The 23022-nt window shown below is 40.1% G+C and overlaps 1 protein-coding gene across 1 annotated transcript in view; it reads right to left on the bottom strand.

Annotated features, from left to right (window-relative positions):
• Positions 1–23022, bottom strand: part of LOC150088287 (cubilin-like) — a 1623406-nt gene that overhangs the window by 341814 nt on the left and 1258570 nt on the right. The window lies entirely within an intron of this gene.

The following is a 23022-nucleotide window of genomic DNA, read 5'->3' as shown; positions in this document are numbered from 1 at the left end:
ACAGATGGAAGTTTGTTCCAACAATCCATCACCCGCTAGATAAAGGCAAACTTCCGCACAACTATTTTACAATTGTCTTTCCTCAATTTGAGTTTATGCTCCCTCAGGTGAGTAATCTGAGCAAGAGGAAGCATCCCATTGGCATTTAGCTTGCTCAATTGATTCAAGGCCTTATACATCTCAATGAGATCACCTCACAGGTGGTGCCTACAATCTAGAAGCTGCAATTTGCAGAACTGAAGCCTTCCTTGGTAGCACTAACCTTTTGTTCCACTCACCAATCTCGTTAACCTTCTCTGCACTCATTTCAGCAGCTCTACATCCTTCCTAAAATAAGGCCTCCAGAACTGTATACAGTACCCAAGGTGTGGCCTGACCATTGCCTTATACAAGGGGACAATATCCTTGTCTCTGCTAGCAAAATTCCTATATATCATTGACAAAACTCCATGAGCTACTCTTGCAACCCATCTGCACTCAGAGAACTTCATATCTGACTTTACAATTACCCCCAGGTTTTTTAATTCTCCACCTCCCAGTTCATATGGTACTATGGGGTTACTGCTACCCATATGCAGTACTTTACATTTGTCAATGTTAAACTTCAGTTGCCACCTCTCAGCCCATCTGTTCAACTTTTCCAGATCCTATTGCAGAGTGTACTGTCATTACTGTTGTTAACATTCCTGCCAACCTTAGTATTGTCTGTAAACTTAGACATTAACCCTGACATTCCTTCATCAATATCACTGATAAATACTGAAAACAACAATGGGCCCAACACCAAACCCTGGGGGACTCCACTAATAACATTAGTCCATAAAGAGCAGTGTCCATTGATAACCACTCTCTGTCTTCTCCAATTCAACCATCCTATTATCTATTGTAGCAACTTGTCCTTAATGACATGCTGCTCCAGTTTGTTCAGTAGTCTTCCATGTGCCATGGTATCAAAAGCTTTCCTAAAATCCAAGCACATGATATCAAAATTATTCTTTGCATCCAATTCCTTTGTCACCACATCAGAGTATCCAATCAAATTTGTCAGACAAGACTTCAACTTAACAAACCCATGCTGTGTCTAAACTATAACTGCAGTTTTGTCATGATGTTCCTGCATCACTTCCTTAATCAGTGACTCCATTATTTTCCCTGGAACGCAAGTCAAACTAACAGGTCTGTAATTACTCGTATCACCCTTTGATCCCTCTTTGTGAATTGGGGACACATTTGCACATCTACAGTCCATGGAGACCTCCCAAGATTCCAAGGAATCTTTCATAGTTACTGCTAAAGGTTTGCTTACTTCCTTTGCTGCCTCCTTTAATATAATTGGATAGATCCCATCCATCCCAGGTGCCTTATGTTTAACATCAACAATTTCTCCTCCACTTTACTCTCAGTTATTACAAAATCATGTAGCTCTCTGTAAGAGTTAGATAAACTTCTGGCATTCCCCACCTTGAATAACTCCTCGTGTGTGAATGTAGATGCAAAATACTCATTCAGTTTACCAGCTATCTGAGCATGATCATAAATAGTCAAACCATCTATGTTAAGTGGACTAATCTGATTCGTCCTCTTCCTTTTAGAGGTTATATAAGTAAAGAAGTGCTTACTGTTTTTCTTAGCATCCTTTACCAGATTTTTCTCGTAATCTGTCTTCGATTGCCTAATCTCCTTTGTGATTGATTACACTCATCTGCCATAGGCTTCTGTGTCGCCTGATAATTTATGTGCATCCCATGCATTTTTCTTTTCTGCCATGAGTCGCATTAATTCATCTGATATCCATTTAGGCCTAAACCTTGAACAATATTTCTTAATTGGTATGAAAAGCCTAGTACCTTCCAAAATTAATTCCCTGAAGGCCTCCCATTTAGAATTCACCGTTGGTAACATCAACAGTTCCCACTGAATCGAATTTAAAAACTCTCTGAGACAACCGTAGTCACCTTTATGAAAGCAAAAACCATTCTCCTTACCCCTGATGGTAGTTAAATCTTTAAGTAAATCCCACATCAGTACACTGTGATCGCTGCCACGTAGTGGTTCCTTTATCTGCAGATTCTTAATGCATGAAGAATCACTGCTGATAATCAGATCAAGAGTATTATTCCCTCTCTGGTTGCATCTCGGTCATGCTGCTGAAGAAAACAATCATTCAAGAAATCTACAAAAGTCTTGCTAGTGTGCGAGTGACCAAACCACAAGTTCCGGTAAATATCTGGAAAGTTAAAATCACCCATTATAAGACATTCTGATTTACTGGCCCACTCTATTTCTCTGCACAATTGCTCATTACACTCATCAGATTCATTAGGCCTATAACAAACACCTTCTCTCATTTTTCAATTTTCAGTGCTTATCTCACACCAAGCAGACTCAACATTGCATTGTCCACTAATACAAAGGGTACTAGGAAAGTTTTGCAATATGACGCAACAATGAATCACAGGAAGCTGCTTGTTGCTGCATGTTGAGACATGTTCATACGTGCATAGTAGCCGCCGCGCCAAGTCGATGGGCTCAGTTATTCATTAGTAGTGAGAGTGTAAAGTGCTTGCGATGGCATCGTGGTCACGAAATGAGATAAGGACAGTTTTGCGGTATAATTTCGTGCGTGGTTTAACCATAGACCAGTGCTTAGAAGAAATGACTCTTGCACTAGATGATGATTGTCCACATCGTACAACGATATTCAGGTGGTGTAGAGAATTCCAAAGGGGAAATTTCACTCTGGAGGATTCTGAGAGGCCGGGAAGGCCACGAACGTCAGTTACGGAGGAAAACGTTACTGCTGTGAGGAAAATGCTTGACGAAAACAGGCGAGTGACCTACCAACAGATAGAGGATACTTTGGGCCTAAATGCACCAGCAATTCGTTCGATTCTGCAAGATCATTTGCACGTGAAGAAACTTTGTTCTCTCTGGGTGCCGCATCAACTGACTGAAGAGCAGATGACACGACGTGTGACTTGGTGCCGGGAGATGTTAAAAAAGTTTGATAAGGGACAATCTCGGTATGTGAACAACATCGTGACAGGTGACGAGACTTGGCTGTACTATTACGATCTGCCGACCAAGGCTCAAAACAAAGTTTGGGTCTTTGATGATGACGACACACCCGTAATTGTCAGAAAATCCCGATCTGTAAAGAAGAAAATGATAGCTGTATTTTTCAAATCGAGTGGAATTGTGGAACGTGTCGTTTTGGACACGCAGAAGACAGTCACAGCTAAGTGGTATACTGAACAATGCCTGCCTAAAGTCATTGGATCTATGAAGAACCTGCGGCCAAAGTCAAGAATGGACACCTGGTACCTCCATCACGATAATGCTCCAGCTCACCGCGCCAAAGCCTGCACCGAATATTTGACCACGACAGGACTGAAACTTCTCGAGCACCCTCCCTACAGTCCAGACCTTGCTCCCTGCGACTTTGCACTGTTCCCGCATGTGAAAATGAAGATAAAAGGGAGGCGGTTTTCCAGTGATGAGGATCTTCTACGGGCTTGGGACAACGAGTGTGCTTTACTCCCTAGTGAAACTTGGCAGAACTGGTTTAAAGATTGGTTTCGGAGGATGGAGAGGTGTATTGAATGTAGAGGAAATTACTTTGAAAAAATTAAATAAACAAAGCTGTATTGCAAAACTTTCCTAGTACCCTTTGTATCAATTGGATGCACTTCCTTAGATTTTGTGTGTTTCTTAACTAACAGCATAATCCCTCCTCCCTTCCTGTCCTGTTTATCCTTTCTGTACACATTGTACTCCCCAAATTCTAATTCTGCACTGCTTATATCCGTGTGGTACCACGTCACTGATATCCAAACAATATCCAATTTTGATGTCTTGACCTGCACTTCAAATTCATCAAATTTATTTATTGTACTCCTAGCATTGGTGTATACATACACCTATTCTTACTCTTAGTTGCCCTAACAGAACCCATGTATTTACTTGTTCCATGATGACTCCCAGCACAGGGAGTCATCATGAGGGGCCCATCAGCTAATTTAAACTGAAAAAAAGGATGGCTGCAGGATAGATGTGTGAAAGATGTTTCTTCCAACAAATAATTACTCTTTGGCTGATTTGCCATCAGCCAGAGAATAATTAATTGTAGAAACGAACCACTACCTTTTGTAGTTGTTGAAATGGGTAGACTGAATAAATTTAAGAGAGAATTAGATATATTATTAGATGGAATGACTAGATGAGTGGTGTAGTGTTTTTTTTTTTTTTCTTATATTTTTTTTTCTGATTTGTATAAACTTGCAAAGAATTACTAGATAGAACTATGCTTAACTGAAACTGCTGTGAATCAGGGTGCCATCTGAATGTTTGTTTGTTATTTTGGTTTTTAGGAGCTTAAGCAACTAAGGCCATATTGCTCCGGGAATATGCGGTGGTCATTCCCTGACCTTTCCGCATCCTCCGTATATGGTGGTAACAGGTTCGAACCCCGGTCTAATGAAGAAGTGTGTGCTACCCACTGCTGCTCCTTCCCACCTGGCTACGGAGGCGCCTCTATCTGAATGTAATGAAATAGCTTTTAATCAGAAGAATAACACCTCCTTTTTCCCCACTGTCCTTATATATGCTGTATATTCCAAAATGAAATTGATCACCCCCCATATCATAGTGACACCAAATTTCATTATTATATTTTATATGAGCATCTGCAAACCTAGGAGATCCCGTTGTCATTTTTATTAACAACACTCCTCATGTTACTATATGAAGTTTTGGATTTTTAATTTCCTTGTTAATCACATCCCTGATAGATCACTTTTAATTACTGAAGAATGTTTTATCAACGTATCCTTCCATATCAGAACTTCGTAATATTAAAATGCAAATTCCATATTAGCATTTCGTAACACTTCAGCTACCATTATAGTAGTTGAAGTGTTACGACTAACACCAACAGTCTAAAAAAAGTGCAGTCCCCCACTGATAAACACTCTGTCTTCTTCCACTCAACTGTTCCTTTATCCACAGTAGTAACATGCCCATCGTGTCACACTATAATTTGTACAGCAGTCTTTTATGTGAAACAGTGTCAAAAGCTTTTCTGAAATTCAACAAGAAAGAATAATTTCTGCCAAAATTATTCTTTGCATCCAGTCCATTTGTTACTACATTATAGTATCTAATCAGATTGCTCAGACAGAATCACCCCTTGACCAACCCATACTGTGACTCCACTCCTGTCTAGACAGTCCTGCATACTTCTTTAATTAGTGACTTCATTATTTTCCCTGGAACAACAGTCAAGCTTATAGGTCTATAATTTTGCACTCCACCTTTTGATTTCCCTTTTGCAGATCTGGAATACATCTGCTCATCTTCAGTCCATTACAGTCCATTGGGCCCTCCTGTAAATCTGAATCGAGGGATGCTCACATAATGATGGCTAAAGGTTTGCTGACCTCTTTTCCTGCCTATTATATATACAGTACACAAATAAAGCACCTGGACAATTGGATAGATCCCAATTGATTTTTTTAAAATGTAGCTACAAGATATTTAATTTAGTGCTTTTTAATTTGACAATTTAGTGCCCTGTAATTTGATATACTTCTAGCATTCATATCCCTAAAAATTCCTCATGTAAATGAAGATACAAAATACCATTCAGTTTTTCAGGTTTAACTATTGATGAAAAGGGTCATCAATAGTTAGATCATTCATATCTAGCAGACAAAGGTTAAATTGAATTTAGATAGAGATTTTGTAGGTTATTACTTAGTATCAAATCCACGTGTGGACAGGTTTTGTGAACGAAAAGTTTTTAATTATACTTAGCCACTTTATTGACTTCATTGTTAGATTAACTAATTTTCTATAAGTAGCTTATAGACCTAGTCAGGTTTATTTTGAATTTAGATAGTGCGATTTGGAAAGTAAATAATACCTAATGTCCGTAGATTAACGGTTCGTAATTTGCCGCCATTGTTATACAATTCAACATGTGCTAGTGTAAGGTTTAAAGGAAAACTAGATGGCGAGTGTAGTAGTATCAATTAATCAGTAAAATTTATTAATCTTATTAAATTTCATTGTCAACTGAATTGTACTTTTTTAACTAAATAAATATAGCGACCTAGTCATTACAAACGTAACATCATAAATTAATACATATAAGTTAACAGGGGATAAGAAAGTCATATAACCTAACTCGGAGATAACTTTTGATATCGAAATACATATATATAGTGTTATAACTGCATTGGGATATAAGTTTAGGGTTATATTTTGTATTGGAATTTTATTGAACTTGAATAGAAATCATGACTCAGACCAGAGCAGCAAAGCGCAAGGCTCAAACTAGTGGAAGTGCTGTGGCTCAGGGGAGAACTGAAGGGGGAGGCAGTTGTCCTCTGAATCACAGTCTATTGAAATCCACTGCTTATTTGATGTTTGTGGAGCAATCAGGAATGGGACATGATATTGCCAAGGGGAATGTCTCTGTGTGTGGGCGATGTAAGGAGTGCGAGGAAATCAGGCACCACCTTGGCATTGTTATGGGCTTATATGACAGCTTGAAGGACAGGGTGGATGCCCTCGAAGGATTTAAATTGAGGGGGCCCATCAAGCTCTCAACTGCCCACATCAATGCCAGAGCTTGCACATGAATATCGCGCAACACAGCGGCAACCCCCAAGGAAGAATGCGCTGGTCCCAAAGGAACTAGTTGTTGCAGGTGACTCTATTGTCAGGGAAACGGGGAACATATTGTGCAAAAAGGATAGATGGAACAGGACCAGGGTATGTCTGCCAGGGGCAAAGGTTGATGACATTGTAGGGCAGATATCATCCATTAATGGCATAAAGGGTGATATTGTTGTACACGTTGGCACTAATGATATTAGGAGTAAGAGACCGGCGGAATTACTTAACAAGTACAGGTCACCGTTGAAAAAAAGCCATGAATTAGGATTGAATTTGAAAGTGTCTGCAATTCTACCCAGAAACAACAGGAGGGAGTATATGATGAGAGCCTTGTCGATCAATTTGGACCTGGAGTGATTGTACAAGGCTCAAAGGTAGAAATTTTCTCAGCCTAGTCAGTGATTGTTAACAGGAGAGACTGCTTCTACAGGGATGGGATACACTTAAATAGAAAGGGTGCAAGAATTTTTGCTGATGCTATCAAGGCAGAGTTAGATGGGTCGGAAAACTGCTAGCTTGGGGGGATACAAGGACTAATAGATTAACAGTAGCCACTGGCAGAGGTAAAAGGGATTCTTGCACTACTTCTATTGAAATGCAATTGAGCAGCAGCCTGGAATGGGAATTTCCAGGACTGTTGGGAGTCATAATGGAACAAGAAAATACATGGGCTGTGTTAGGGGTAACTAAGAATAAAAACAGGTGCATGTATACTTGCATGTACACCAATTCTAGGAGTATAGTTAATAAATTCGATGAGCTTGAAGTGCTAGTCAAGACATCAAAGGGAGATATTGTTGGGATATCAGAGGCACGGTGTCACACAGAAAAAGCAGTGCAGAACTGGAATTTGGGGAGTAGAATTTGTACAGAATGGATAAAGAGGACAGGAAGGGAGTAGGGGTTATGCTGTTAGTTAAAAAACACATAAAATCTAAGGAAGTGCATCCAATTGATGTGGGTGGACAATGAAATGTTGAGTCTGTTTAGCGTGAAATAAGCAATAGGAAAGAAAAAATGAGAGTAGCGGGGTTTTATAGGCTTAATGAATGTGATGAGTATGATGAGCAATTGTACAGAGAAATAAAGTGGGCCAGTAAACTAGAGTCTCTTATACTGGAGGATTTTAATTTCCCGAAAATTTACTGGAATTTGTGGGTTGGTCACTCACACAGTAGCAAAGTTTTGTGGATTTAATGGATGATTGTTTTCTACAGCAGCATGTTCAGGAGGCAACTAGAGGGAGTAATACTCTTGATATCTGATTATCAGTAGTGATTCTTCATGCATCAACGATCTGCAGATAAAGGAACCACTAGATGGCAGTGATCACAGTGTGCTGAAGTGGAATTCACTCAAAGAGGTAACTACCATCAGGGGTAAAGGGAAGGGTTTTTGTTTTCATAAAGGTGACTACCAACTGATGATGTTACCAACAGCAAATTCAAAATGGGAAGCATTCAAAGAATTAATCTTGGAAGCTACTAGGTTTCACACCAACAAAGAAATATTGTTTAAGATTTAGGCCTAAATGAATGTCACATGAAATAATTAGGCAAGTGACAGAGAAGAAAAATGCATGGGATACATATAAATTAAGACGCCTATGATAGATATAAGCTGCTCTGTAACAATGTTACAAAGGCGGTTAGGCAGGCGAAAGCAAATTATGAAATATTTTTGGCAAAGGATGCAAAGAAAAACAGCAAAGAGATCTTTACTTATGTAAACTCTAGAAGGAAGGGGATGAATCAGATTGATCTACTTGATATCGATGGTTCAACTGTTGATGATCCTGCTCAGGTAGCTAACAAACTAAATCAATATTTTCCATCTACATTCACACATGAAAAGTTATTCAGGGAGGGGAATGCCAGAGGTGTATTCAACTCTGGCAGTAAGCTAAATAATCTTGTAATAACTAAGAGTAAAGTGGAGGAGAAATTGTTGAAGATAAACATAAGAAAGGCACTTGGGGCGGAAGGAATCTATCCAGTTATATTAAAAGGAGGTGGCAAGGGAAGTAAGCAAACCCTTAGCCATAATTATGAGAGCTTCCCTAGACTCAGGGGAGGGACCCATGGACTGGAGATGTGCAGATGTGACCTCAATCCAAAAGGAGGATCAAAGGGAGACACAGGTAATTACAGACCTGTTAGTTTAACTTCTGTTCCAGGGAAATTAATGGAAGCACTGTTTAAAGAAGCACTACAGGATCATCTAGACAAGACTTCAGTTATAGCTCGCACACAGCATGGGTTTGTTAAGGGAAAGTCTTGTCTGACAAATTTGATTGGATACTATGATGTAGTCATAAAGGAACTGGATGCAAAGAATAACTTTGATATCATATATTTGGATTTTAGAAAAGCCTTTGATACTGTTGTACATGGAACACTGCTGCACAAATTAGAGCACTGTGGCATTGGAGCCAAATTGCTGCTATGGATAAAGGGATGGTTGAGTAGGAGAAGACAGAGAGTGGTAATCAACGGACATTGCTCTACGTGGACTAATGTTATTAGTGGAGTCCCTCAGGGTTCAATGTTGGGTCCATTGTAGTTTTCTGTATTTATAAATGATATTGATGATGGTATATCAGGATTAATGTCCAAGTTTGCAGATGATATGAAGGTTGGCAAGGTTGTTAATGACAGTACACTGCTGCAACAGGATCTAGAAAAGTTGAGCAGATGGGCTGAGATGTGCAAATGAAGTTTAACATTGACAAATGTAAAGTACTACATATGGGAAGCAGTAATTCCAGAGTAATGTATCAACTCTGTGGTACCAGACTTACAGTGGTAGAGAATGAAAAGGACCTGGGGTAATCGTGCAGGCAAATATGAAACTTTCTGAGCAGTGCAGACGGTCTGCAAGAGTAGCTCATGGTGTCTAGTCAATGATATAGAGGAATTTTTCTAGCAGGGATAAGGAGGTGATTATTCCCTTCTATATGGCAATGGTCAGGCCGCACCCTGAGTACTGTAATAATGTCTGGAAGCTGCATTTTAAGAAGGATGTAGACCTGTTGGAACGAGTACAGAGAAGGGCAACAAGATTAGTGAATGGAACAAGGTGTTGCTCTTACGAAGAAAGGCTTAAGTTTTGCAAATTACAGTGTCTGGAGACTAGGCACCTGTGAGGTAATCTGATTGAGGTGTATAAAGCCTTGAATGGTTTGAGTATGCTCAATGCAGATGGAATTCTTCCTCTTGCTCAAAATAATCACCTGAGAGGGCATAAATTCAAATTGAAGAAAGGCGGTTGTAGGATAGATGTGCGGAAGTTAGCCTATAGCCAGCTGGTGGTTGATTACTGGAACAAACTTCTATCTGTCGTTGTAGAAGTTGATAGATTAAATAGATTCAAGGTAGAACTTGACAAATATTTGCAGAAAATGGATGGGTGAAATAAGTGTGATTTTTTTTTTTTTTTTTTTGGATGAAGCTATATAAGCTTGCTTTCTTGTGTGTGTCATGTGCCTTTGCTAATGCTAATGCTAATGCTAATGCTATTCATCTCTTTGCTTCTAATGTTTACATAAAGAAATCTTTGCTACTTTTATTTGTATTCTCTGCCAGAAAATTCTTGTAATCAGGCCTTAGCTTGACCAGCCCACTTTTTGATTTCATTTCAGACTAATTTATAAATACTGTAGGTTTATAATTACTACATAATTAGCATTAGCATTAGCATTAGTAGAGGCATATGATGCAAGAAAGCAAGCTTATTCAGCATCAGCCAAAAAAAAAAAAAAAAAAAAAAAAACCCCTCTCCCATTTCACCCCTCCGTTCGTTCGAAATACCTGTCCAGCTGAGCTTTAAATTTGTTTAGGCTATCAACTTCAACAACAAGTGATGGAAGTCGGTTCCACCAACCAACCACCCGCTGGCCAAAGGCAAATTTCGGCACATCTATCCGACATCCGTCCTTCCTCAATTTGAATTTATGCCCTCTGAGGTGATTATTCCGAGCAAGAGGAAGAATCCCATCGGCATTGAGCATGCTCAAGCCATTCAAAGCCTTATACACCTCTATCAGATCACCTCGCCGGTGCCTAGTCTCCAGACTCTGTAATTTGCAAAACTTAAGCCTTTCTTCGTAAGAGCAACCCTTTGTTCCATTTACTAATCTTGTTGCCCTTCTCTGTACCCGTTCCAGCAGCTCTACATCCTTCTTGAAATGAGGCCTCCAGACCTGTATACAGTACTCAAGATGTGGCCTAACCATTGCCTTATACAAGGGAATAATCACCTCCTTATCCCTGCTAGAAAAATTCCTCTTTATCATTGACAAGACACCATGAGCTACTCTTGCAGCTCGTCTGCACTGCTCAGAGAACTTCATATCTGCCTGCACAATTACCCCCAGGTCCTTTTCATTCTCCACCACTGTCAGTGTAGTACCGCAGAGTTGATACATTGCTCTGGGGTTACTGTTACCCATATGTAGTACTTTACATTTGTCAATGTTAAACTTCATTTGCCACCTCTCAGCCCATCTGTTCAACCTTTCCAGATCCTGTTGCAGCAGCATAGCGTCAGTAGTGTCCTTAACGACCCTGCCAACCTTTGTATCATCTGCAAACTTAGACATTAAACTTGATATCCCATCATCAATATCATTCATAAACACCGAAAACAACAATGGACCCAACACTGAACCTTGAGGAACTCCACTAATAACATTAGTCCACGTTGAGCAGTGTCCATTGATTACCACTCTCTGTCTTCTGCCACTCAACCATCCCCTTATCCATAGCAGCAGCTTGCCTCCAATGCCACACTGCTCCAATTTGTGCAGCAGTCTTCCATGTGCAACAGTATCAAAAGCCTTTCTAAGATCCAAATATATAATATCAAAGTTATTCCCTGCATCCAGTTCTTTTGTGACTACATCATAGTACCCAATCAAATTGGTCAGGCAAGACCTGCCCTTAACAAAACCATGCTGCGTCTGAGCTATAACTGAATTCTTGTCTAGATGATCCTGCAGTGCCTCTTTAACCAGTGCCTCCATTAATTTACCTGGAACAGAAGTTAAACTAACAGGTGTATAATTACTTGTGTCAGCCTTTGATCCTCCTTTGTGAATTGGGGTTACATTTGCACATCTCCAGTCTATGGGTACCTCCCCTGAGTCCAAAGAAGCTCTCATAATTATGGCTAGGGGTTTGCATGCTTCCTTTGCTGCCTCCTTTAATATAACTGGATAGATCCCATCCACCCCAGGTGCCTTTTTTATGTTTATCCTCAACAATCTCTCCTCCACTTTCCTCTCAGTTATTACAAAATCATCCAGCTCACTGCCAATGTTTACTTTACCTACATCATTCTCCTTCCTGAATAACTCCTCATGCGTGAATGTAGATGCAAAATACTCGTTTAGATTGTTAGCCACCTGAGCAGGATCCTCAACTGTTGAACCATCAATATCCAGTGGACCAATCTGATTCATCCCTTTCCTTCTCGAGTTCAAGTATGTAAAGAACTCCTTTCTGTTTTTCTTTGCATCTTTTGCCAAGGATTTTTCGTAGTCTGCCTTTGCCTGCCTAATCTCCTTTGTGACTTGGTTACAGACCAACTTATATCTATCATAGGCTTCCATGTCACCCATTAATTTGTATGTATCCCATGCATTTTTCTTCTCTGCCACATGTCTCATTAGTCCATCTGACAACCATTTAGGCCTAAACCTTGAACAATATTTCTTAGTTGGTATGTAAAGCCTGGTAGCCACCAAGATTAGTTCTTTGAATGCTTCCCATTTTGAGTTTGCTGTTGGTAACATCATCAGTTGGTCCCACTGTATAGAATTTAAATACTGTCTCAGACCATCATAGTCGCCTTTACGAAAACAAAAACCCTTCCCTTTACCTCTGATGGTAGTTACCTCCTTGAGTAAATCCCACTTCAACACACTGTGATCACTGCCACCTAGTGGTTCATTTATCTGCAGGTTCTTAATGCATGAAGAATCACTACTGATAATCAGATCAAGAGTATTGCTCCCTCTTGTTGCCTCACGAACATGCTGATGTAGAAAACAATCATCCAATAAATCCACAAAAGCCTTGCTAGTGTGCGAGTGACCAACCCACAAATTCCAGTCAATATCTGGGAAATTAAAATCCCCCATTATAAGACTCTCTGATTTACTGGCCCACTCTATTTCCCTGTACAATATATTATTATACTCATCAGAGTCATTAGGCCTATAGCACACTCCTACTCTCAATTTTGATTTCCCTATGCTTATGTCACACCAAACTGACTCGACACTGCCCTGTCCATCGATGTCAACTGGCTTCACTTCCTTTGACTTTATGTGTTTCTTAATTAATAGCATAACCCCTCCTCCCCTCCTGTCCTGTCTATCCTTTCTATATACATTGTATTCCCCAAATTCCAGTTCCGCATTACTTATATCTGTGTGACACCACGTCTCTGATATCCCAACAATATCTGCCTTTGATGTTTTGAGCAATACCTCAAATTCATCAAATTTATTTACCAAACTCCTAGCATTGGTGTACACGCAGGTATACATGCACCTGTTTCTATTCTTAGCTACCCTAACACAACCCATGTGTTTACTTGTAACGCAATGACTACCAGCAGTCTCTGAAATATCCTGCATCTTGTTTTTCAGACTTCTGCTCATTTGAATAGAAGCAGTGCAAGAATCACTTCCACCTCTGCCAATGGCTACTGTTAATCTATTAGTCCTTGTATCCCCCCCAACTAGCAGTTTTCCGACCCACCTAACACTGCCTCGACAGCATCAGCAAAAATTCTTGCACCCTTTCTATTTAAGTGTATCCCATCCCTGTAGAAGCAATCTCTCCTGTTAACAAGTACAGTCCAGGCTGAAAAAAATTCTACCCCTTGAGCCTTGCACAATCCCTCCGGGGCCGAATTGATCGACAAGGCTCTCATCATATACTCCCTCCTATCGTGTCTGGGCAGAATTGCAGACACTTTCAAGTTCAACCCTAATTCACGGCTTTTTTTCAACAGTGACCTGTACTTGCTAAGTAATTCCGCCGGTCTCCTACTCTTAATATCATTAGTGCCAACGTGTACAACTATATCACCTTTTGTGCCCTTAAAAGATGATATCCGCTCTACAACGTCATCAACCTTTGCCCCTGGCAGACATACCCTGGTCCTGTTCCACCTATCCTTTTTACACAATATATTTCCCGTCTCCCTGACAATAGAGTCACCAACAACTACTAGTTCCTGTGGGACCAGCGCATTCTGCCTAGGGGGCTGCCCCTGTGTTGCCTGATGACCAAGTGCAAGCTCTGGCGTTGATGTGGGCAGCTGAGAGCTTGATGGGCCCCTCAATTTATTTCCTTCGAGGGCATCCACCCTGTCCTTCAAGGTCTCATAAAGGCCCGTAACAACGCTGAGTTGTCGCCTGATTTCCTTGCACTCCTTACATCGTGCACACACAAAGACATCCCCCCCTTGGCAGTATCATGTCCCGTACCCGACTGCTCCGCAAACATCAAGCAAACAGTGCATTTTAATAGACTGTGATTCAGAGGGCAACTGCCCCCCTCAGTTCTCCCCTGAACCACAGCACTCCCATTAGCTTGAGCCTTTTGCTTTGCTGCTCTGGTCAGAGTCATGATTCCAATTTAATTCAATAAAATTTAAAACAAAAATTAAATCCTTAAGTTATATCCCAAAACAGTTATGTTATATATATATATATATATATATATATATATTTTTTTTTTTTTTTTTTTTTCGGTATCTAGTGTTCCCTTTATACAACTTCCGTATCACGTGTACCACTATAGTTATGTATTAATTATTTGTTACGATTAAGTCGTTATATATTATTTATAGAGTTAAAAATACAATTTAATTGACAATAAAGTTTATCAAGATTAATAGATTTACTGATTAATTGACAGTATTATATTATGCAGTATACTACACTAAGCTTATGCTATCGTGTAAAAATGGCGGGAATTCACGAACGGTATTTCTACGGACTCGTAAGTGTTGATTAGCTTCGAAAACTTGCTATCTCAATTTAGAATAAACTAAGAATCCTGACTAGGTCTATAATCTACTTATAGAAGATAATTTGATATAACAATTGGTTAATAAATCGACTAAATTTGGTTAAAAGACCTCTCGTTCAATTTGTGACACGTGGATTTGATACAGTTACCGATACTAAGTAATATCTACGAAATCTCTGTCTAAGTTAAACTTTAAACTAACTATCGTAACTAGGAATATAAAGCTACTCTAGAAAATAAGTTAATATGACAATTTAAACTAATAAAGCAGAAAATAAATCAGGAAAAACTTCTCTGTTTGAAGAGCTTTAAGGAGCAATGTCTGCCCAGGCTAACATCGCACCCAGTCGGTATGTTATGTAGTTATAAATACTGTATGTTAATAGAACATACTGTAATATGTTGTAATAACTTATGAGCAATCCATGCATTTTTCTTCTCTTTCATTAGGCTCACATGAGATCAATTTAGGTCTAAACCTAGAACTGTATATCTTAGCTGATATAAAAAGCTATATATAAACTGTACTGCCTAGTTGAGATTGCTTCAAACAAATTCTAAATGGAAGGGTAATATCCGTTTTTCCTACATTTTTTAAAATTCCTTTCAGAAATTAAAAAAAAAAAAAAAGTTTAAGGTCACTGCAGTCACCTGTAGGAAAGCAAAATCCCTTCCCATTAGCAACAGTTATATCTTTAAGTATATCCCAAGTCTATATTATGATCACTGCTACCAAGTGGTTGCTTTATCTGGATATTCTTAATGCATGACAAGTCGCTGTTGATAATGAGATCAAGAGTATTTTTTCTCTTGTTGTCTTTCTAACATGCTGGTGTTAAAAACATTCATCCAATAAATCCATAAAATTTCTACTACTGTTTGACTGACCAATCTACAAGTTCAAGTCAATATCAGGAAAGTTAGAATTCCGATTAAAAGACGATCTGATTATTGGTCCGCTTTATTTGTCTGTACAATTGATCATAATACTCATCATCATTGAATATAGGGAGTACCCTATTGTATTAAAAATCCCTTATATTTGAGTAACACCATGTCTCCAATATATTTGATATCCTCACGAAGGACTTAAATCGGAGACCCATCAAGCTCTCAGCTGCTCACACCAATGCCACAGCTTGCGCTTGATCATCAGGCAACACAGTGGCAATCCCTGAGGCAGAATGCAGTAGTCCCACACGAACTAGTTGTTGTCAGTAACTCTATTCTCAGGGAAATAGGAAATATATTGTGCAAAATGGAAAGGTGGAACAGGACCGGGCACACAAAAGGTGATATTGTTATACACATTGCCACTAATGACATTAAGAGCAGAAGGAGAATGGCAGAATTACTTAACAAGTACAGGTCAATGTTGAAAAAAAGCTGAGTTAGGGTAGAATTAAAAAATTGTCTGCAAGTCTACCCAGACACAATAGGAGGGAGTGTATGATGACAGCCTTGTCAACCAATTAGGTCCTGGACAGATTGTACAAGGCTCATGGGGTAGAATTTTTCTCAGCCTGGTCTGTGCTTCATAACAGGAGGGACTGCTTCTACAGAGATGGGATACACTTAAATAGAAAGGGTGCAAGAAGATTTGCTCAAGGTTTGCTGAAGGCAGTGTTAGGTGGGTCGGAAATCTGCTAGCTTTGGGGGATACACAGACTAATAGATTACTAGTAGCTGCTGGCAGAGGTGAAAGTGATTCTTACACAACTTCTATTGGAATGGAATGAACTTCTATTGCATTGGAATGAGCAGCAGCCTGGAAAACAAGGTGTTGGAGATTTCAAGGACTGCTAGGAACCATCGTGGAACAAGTAAATACACGGGCTGTAATAGGGTAACTAAGAGTAAGAACAGGTGCATGTATACTTGCATGTAAACCAAAGCTAGGAGTTTAGTAAATAAATTTGATGAATTTGAGGTGCTGGTCAAAACATCAAAGGCAAATATTGTTAGGATATCAGAGACGTGGTGACACATAGATAAAAGGAAAGCAGAATTGGAATTTGGGTAGTACAGTGTGTACAGAAAAGATAGATAGGATAGGAAGTGAGTAGGGTCATGCTGTTAGTTAAGAAACATAAAATCTAAGGAAGTGCATCCAGTTAACATGGGTGGACAGTGCAATGTTGAGTCAATTTGGAGTAACATAAGCACTAGGAAAGCAAATTTGAGAATATGAGTGGGTTATAGGCCTAATAGCTGAGTGGGCAGGAGTGGGAGTACAGTAGCATACGCTCTTTGAGTAGACCGGCGTACAAGCCCATGACTGTTAAATCCAGTCGATCTGCTAACCCGCACTGGACTAGCGTGGCAGATTATGGTCTATTTCCCTCAGCATGAATCTGTTGAGGAGGTTTCCATCCTGCAGTGGGTTGTAATGGCTGCAGTTTACCTTTTTTTTTTTTATAGGCCTAATGACTTCAATCAGTATATTGAACAACTGTACAGAGAAATAGACTGGCCAGCAAATCAGAATGTCTTGTAATGGAGGACTGTAACTTCCCAGATACTGAATGGAACTTGTGGGTTGGTAACTTGCACACTAGCAAGAAAATTGTGGATTAATTGGATGATTGTTTTCTACAGCAGCATGTTCAAGAGGCAACAAGAGGGAATAATACACTTGATCTGATTATCAGCAGTGATTCTTCATGCATTAAGAATCTGCATCTAAAGGAAGCACTAAGTGGCAGTGATCACATTTGGTGATTTGAGATTTACTCAAAGATGTAACTACCATCAGGGATAAAGGGAAGGGTCTGTGCTTTCGTAAAGGTGAATACGGTGGTCTGAGACAGTTTCTAAATTCTATACAGTGGAACCAACTGATGTTGAAAAAAAGCCGTGAAGTAGGGTTAAATTTGAAAGTGTCTGCAATTCTGCCCAGACACGATAGGAGGGAGTATATGATGAGAGCCTTGTCGATCAATTCGGCCCTGGAAAGATTGTGCAAGGCTCATGGGGTAGAATTTTTTTCAGCCTGGAATGTACTTGTTAACAGGAGAGATTGCTTCTACAGGGATGGGATACACTTAAATAGAAAGGGTGCAAGAATATTTGCTGATGCTATTGAGGCAGTGTTAGGTGGGTCGGAAAACTGCTAGCTTGGGGGGAGACAAAGACTAATGGATTAACAGTAGCCACTGGCAGAGGTGAAAGAGATTCTTGCACTGCTTCTATTGGAATGAGCAGAAGCCTGAAAAACAAGATGCAGGATATTTCAGAGACTGCCGGAAGTCATTGTGATACAAGTAAACACATGGGTTGTGTTAGGGTAGCTAAGAATAGAAACAGGTGCAGGTATACTTGCGTGTACACCAATGCTAGGAGTTTAGTAAATAAATTTGATGAATTTGAGGTATTGCTCAAAACATCAAAGGCAGATATTGTTGGGATATCAGAGACGTGGTGTCACACAGATATAAGGAATGCAGAACTGGAATTTGGGGAGTACAATGTGTATAGAAAGGATAGACAGGACAGGAGGGGAGGAGGGGTTATGCTATTAGTTAAAAAACACATAAAATCCAAGGAAGTGAAGCCAGTCGACATTGATGGACAGGGCAGTGTCGAGTCAGTTTGGTGTGACATAAACATAGGTAAATCAAAATTGAGAGTAGGAGTGTGCTATAGGCCTAATGACTCTGATGAGTATAATAAGATACTGTACAGGGAAATAGAATGGGCCAGTAAATCAGAGAGTCTTATAATGGGGGATTTTAATTTCCCAGATATTGACTGGAATTTGTGGGTTGGTCACTCACACACTAGCAGGGCTTTTGTGGATTTATTGGATGATTGTTTTCTACACCAGCATGTTCGGGAGGCAACTAGAGGGAGTAATACTCTTGATCTGATTATCAGTAGTGATTCTTCATACATTAGGAATCTGCAGATAAAGGAACCACTGGGTGGCAGTGATCACAGTGTGCTGAAGTGGGATTTACTCAAGGAGGTAACTACCATCAGAGGCAAAGGGAAGGGTTTTTGCTTTCGTAAAGGCGACTATGATGGTCTGAGACAGTATTTAAATTCTATACAGTGGGACCAACTGATGATGTTACCAACAGCAAATTCAAAATGGGAAGCATTCAACGAACTAATCTTGGAAGCTACCAGGCTTTACATACCAACCAAGAAATATTGTTCAAGGTTCAGGCCTAAATGGTTGTCAGATGAACTAATGAGACATATGGCAGAGAAGAAAAATGCATGGGATACATACAAATTAATGGGTGACATGGAAGCCTATGATAGATATAAGTTGGTCTGTAACCAAGTCACAAAGGAGATTAGGCAGGCAAAGGCAGATTATGAGAAATCCTTGGCAAAGGACGCAAAGAAAAACAGAAAAGAGTTCTTTACCTATTTAAACTCAAGAAGGAAAGGGATGAATCAGATTGATCCACTGGATGTTGATGGTTCAACAGTTGAGGATCCTGCTCAGGTGGCTAACAATCTAAATGAGTATTTTGCATCTACATTCACACATGAGGAGTTATTCAGGAAGGGGAATGTCGTAGGTGAAGTAAACATTGGCAGTGAGCTAGATTATTTTCTAATAACTGAGAGGAAAGTGGAGGAGAAATTGCTGAGGATAAACATAAAAAAGGCACCAGGGGTGGATGGGATCTATCCAATTATATTAAAGGAGGCAGCAAAGGAAGTAAGCAAACCCCTAGCCATAATTATGAGAGCTTCTTTGGACTCAGGGGAGGTACCCATGGACTGGAGAGGTGCAAATGTAACCCCAATTCACAAAGGAGGATCAAAGGCTGACACAAGTAATTATAGACCTGTTAGTTTAACTTCGGTTCCAGGAAAATTAATGGAGGCACTGGTTAAAGAAGCACTGCAGGATCATCTGGACAAGAATTCAGTTATAGCTCAGACACAGCATGGTTTTGTTAAGGGCAGGTCTTGTCTGACCAATTTGATTGGATACTATGATGTAGTCACAAAAGAACTGGATGCAGGGAATAACTTTGATATTATATATTTGGATCTTAGAAAGGCTTTTGATACTGTTGCGCATGGAAGACTGCTGCACAAATTGGAGAAGTGTGGCATTGGAGGCAAATTGCTGCTATGGATAAAGGGATGGTTGAGTGGCAGAAGACAGAGAGTGGTAATCAATGGACACTGCTCAACGTGGACTAATGTTATTAGTGGAGTTCCTCAGGGTTCAGTGTTGGGTCCATTGTTGTTTTCTGTATTTATAAATGATATTGATGATGGTGTATCAGGCTTAATGTCCAAGTTTGCAGACGATACCAAGGTTGGCAGGGTTGTTAAGGACACTACTGATACTATGCTGCTGCAACAGGATCTGGAAAGGTTGAGCAGATGGGCTGAGAGGTGGCAAATGAAGTTTAACATTGACAAATGTAAAGTACTACATATGGGAAACAGTAACCCCAGATCAACGTATCAACTCTGTGGTACTACGCTGACAGTGGTAGAGAATGAAAAGGACCTGGGGGTAATTGTGCAGGCAGATATGAAGTTCTCTGAGCAGTGCAGACGAGCTGCAAGAGTAGCTCATGGTGTCTTGTCAATGATATACAGGAATTTTTCTAGCAGGGATAAGGATGTGATTATTCCCTTGTATAAGGCATTGGTCAGGCCACACCTTGAGTAGAGTATACAGGTCTGGAGGCCTCATTTCAAGAAGGATGTAGAGCTGCTCGAACGAGTACAGAGAAGGGCAACAAGATTAGTAAATGGAACAAAGGGTTGCTCTTACGAAGAAAGGCTTAAGTTTTGCAAATTACAGAGCCTGGAGACTAGGCATCAGCGAGGTGATCTGATAGAGGTGTATAAGGCTTTGAATGGCTTGAGCATGCTCAATGCCGATGGGATTCTTCCTCTTGCTCGGAATAATCACCTGAGAGGGCATAAATTCAAATTGAGGAAGGACGGATGTCGGATAGATGTGCGGAAATTTGCCTTTAGCCAGCGGGCAGTTGGTTTGTGGAATAGACTCCCATCGCTTGTTGTTGAAGTTGATAGCCTAAATAAATTTAAGGCTCAGCTGGACAGGTATTTCGAACGAACGGAGGGGGTGAACTGGGAGTAGTGGTTGTTTTTTTTTTTTTTTGGCTGATGCTGAATAAGCTTGCTTTCTTGCATCATATGCCTCTACTAATGCTAATGCTAATGCTAATGTTACCAACAGAAAAATCTAAATAGGAAGCATTAAAAGAATTAATTTTGGAACTAATATTAGCATTAGCATTAGCATTAGTAGAGGCATTTGATGCAAGAAAGCAAGTTTATGCAGCATCAGCCAAAAAAAAAAAAAAAAAAAAAAAACCCACTTCCACTTCACCCCTCTGTTTGTTCAAAATACCTGTCCAGCTGGGCCTTAAACTTATTTTGGCTATCAACCTCCACCACAAGGGATGGAAGTCTGTTCCACCAACCAACCACCCGCTGGCTAAAGGCAAATTTCCGCACGCCTATCCTGCATCTGTCTTTACTCAATTTGAATTTATGCCCTCTCAGGTGATTTTTCTGAGCTAGAGGAAGAATCCCATCAGCATTGAGCATGCTTAAACCATTCCAGGCTTTATACACCTCTATCAGATCACCTCGCTGGTGCCTAGTCTCCAGACACTGTAATTTGCAAAACTTAAGCCTTTCTTCGTAAGAGCACCCCCTTTGTTCCATTCACTAATCTTGTTGCCCTTCTCTCTACTCGTTCCAGCAGCTCTACATCCTTCTTGAAATGAGGCCTCCAGACCTGTATACAGTACTCTAGGTGTGGCCTGACCATTGCCTTATACAATGGAATAATCACCTCCTTATCCCTGCTGGAAAAATTCCTGTATATCATTGACAATACTCCATGAGCTACTCTTGCAGCCCGTCTGCACTGCTCAGAGAACTTCATATCTGCCTGCACATCCACCCCCAAGTCCCTTTCATTCTCTACCACTGTCAGTGTAGTACCACAGAGTTGATACATTGTTCTGGGGTTGCTGTTTCCCATGTGTAGTACTTTACATTTGTCAATGTTAAACTTCATTTGCCACCTCTCAGCCCATCTGCTCAACCTTTCCAGATCCTGTTGCAGCAGCATGGTGTCAGTAGTGTCCTTAACAACCCTGCCAACCTTTGTATCGTCTGCAAACTTGGACATTAAGCTTGATATACCATCATCAATATCATTTATAAATACAGAAAACAATAATGGACCCAACACTGAGCCCTGAGGGACTCCACTAATAACATTAGTCCACGATGAGCAGTGTCCATTGATTACCACTCTCTGTCTTCTCCCCCTCAACCACCCCTTTATCCATAGCAGCAATTTGCCTCCAATGTCACACTGCTCCAATTTGTGTGGCAGTCTTCCATGTGCAACAGTATCAAAAGCCTTTCTAAGATCCAAGTATATAATATCAAAGTTATTCCCTACATCCAGTTCTTTTGTGACTGCATCATAGTATCCAATCAAGTTGGTAAGGCAAGACTTCCCCTTAACAAAACCATGCTGTGTCTGAGCTATAATTGAAGTCTTGTCTAAATGATCCTGCAGTGCTTCTTTAACCAGTGCCTCCATTAATTTTCCTGGAACAGAAGTTAAGCTCACAGGTCTATAATTACTTGTGTCAGCCTTTGATCCTCCTTTGTGAATTGGGGTCACATTTGCACATTTCCAGTCTATGGGTACCTCCCCTGAGTCCAAGGAAGCTCTCATAATTATGGCTAAGGGATGCTTACTTCCTTTGCTGCCTCCTTTAATATAACTGGATAGATCCCATCCACCCTGGGTGCCTTTCTTGTGTTTATCTTCAACAGTTTCTCCTCCACTTTACTCCCAGTTATTTCAAGATTCTGTAGCTTACTGCTAGAGTTGAATACACCTCTGGCATTCCCCTTGCTGAATAACTCCTCATGTGTGAATGTCGATGCAAAATATTCATTTAGTTTGTTAGCTACCTGTGCAGGATCATCAACAGTTGACCCATCAATATCACGTGGACCAATCTGATTCATCCCCTTCCTTCTAGAGTTTACATAAGTAAAGAACTCTTTGCTGTTTTTCTTTGCATCCCTTGCCAAGGATTTCTCGTAATCTGCCTTCGCCTGCCTAACCTCCTTTGTAACTTGGTTGCATATCAACTTGTATCTATCATAGGCTTCTGTGTGATGTGTTAATTTGTAAGTATCCCATGCATTTTTCTTCTCTGCCATATGCCTCATTAGTTCATGTGACATCCATTTTGGCCTAAACCTTGAACAATATTTCTTAGTTGGTATGTAAAGCCTAGTA

The sequence above is a fragment of the Mastigoproctus giganteus genome, chromosome 3 (assembly GCF_048544385.1).
Source record: "Mastigoproctus giganteus isolate SK-2022 chromosome 3, ASM4854438v1, whole genome shotgun sequence".
In the NCBI taxonomy this organism is placed as follows: domain Eukaryota; kingdom Metazoa; phylum Arthropoda; class Arachnida; order Uropygi; family Thelyphonidae; genus Mastigoproctus; species Mastigoproctus giganteus.
This window is presented reverse-complemented; position numbering and strand designations above follow the sequence as displayed.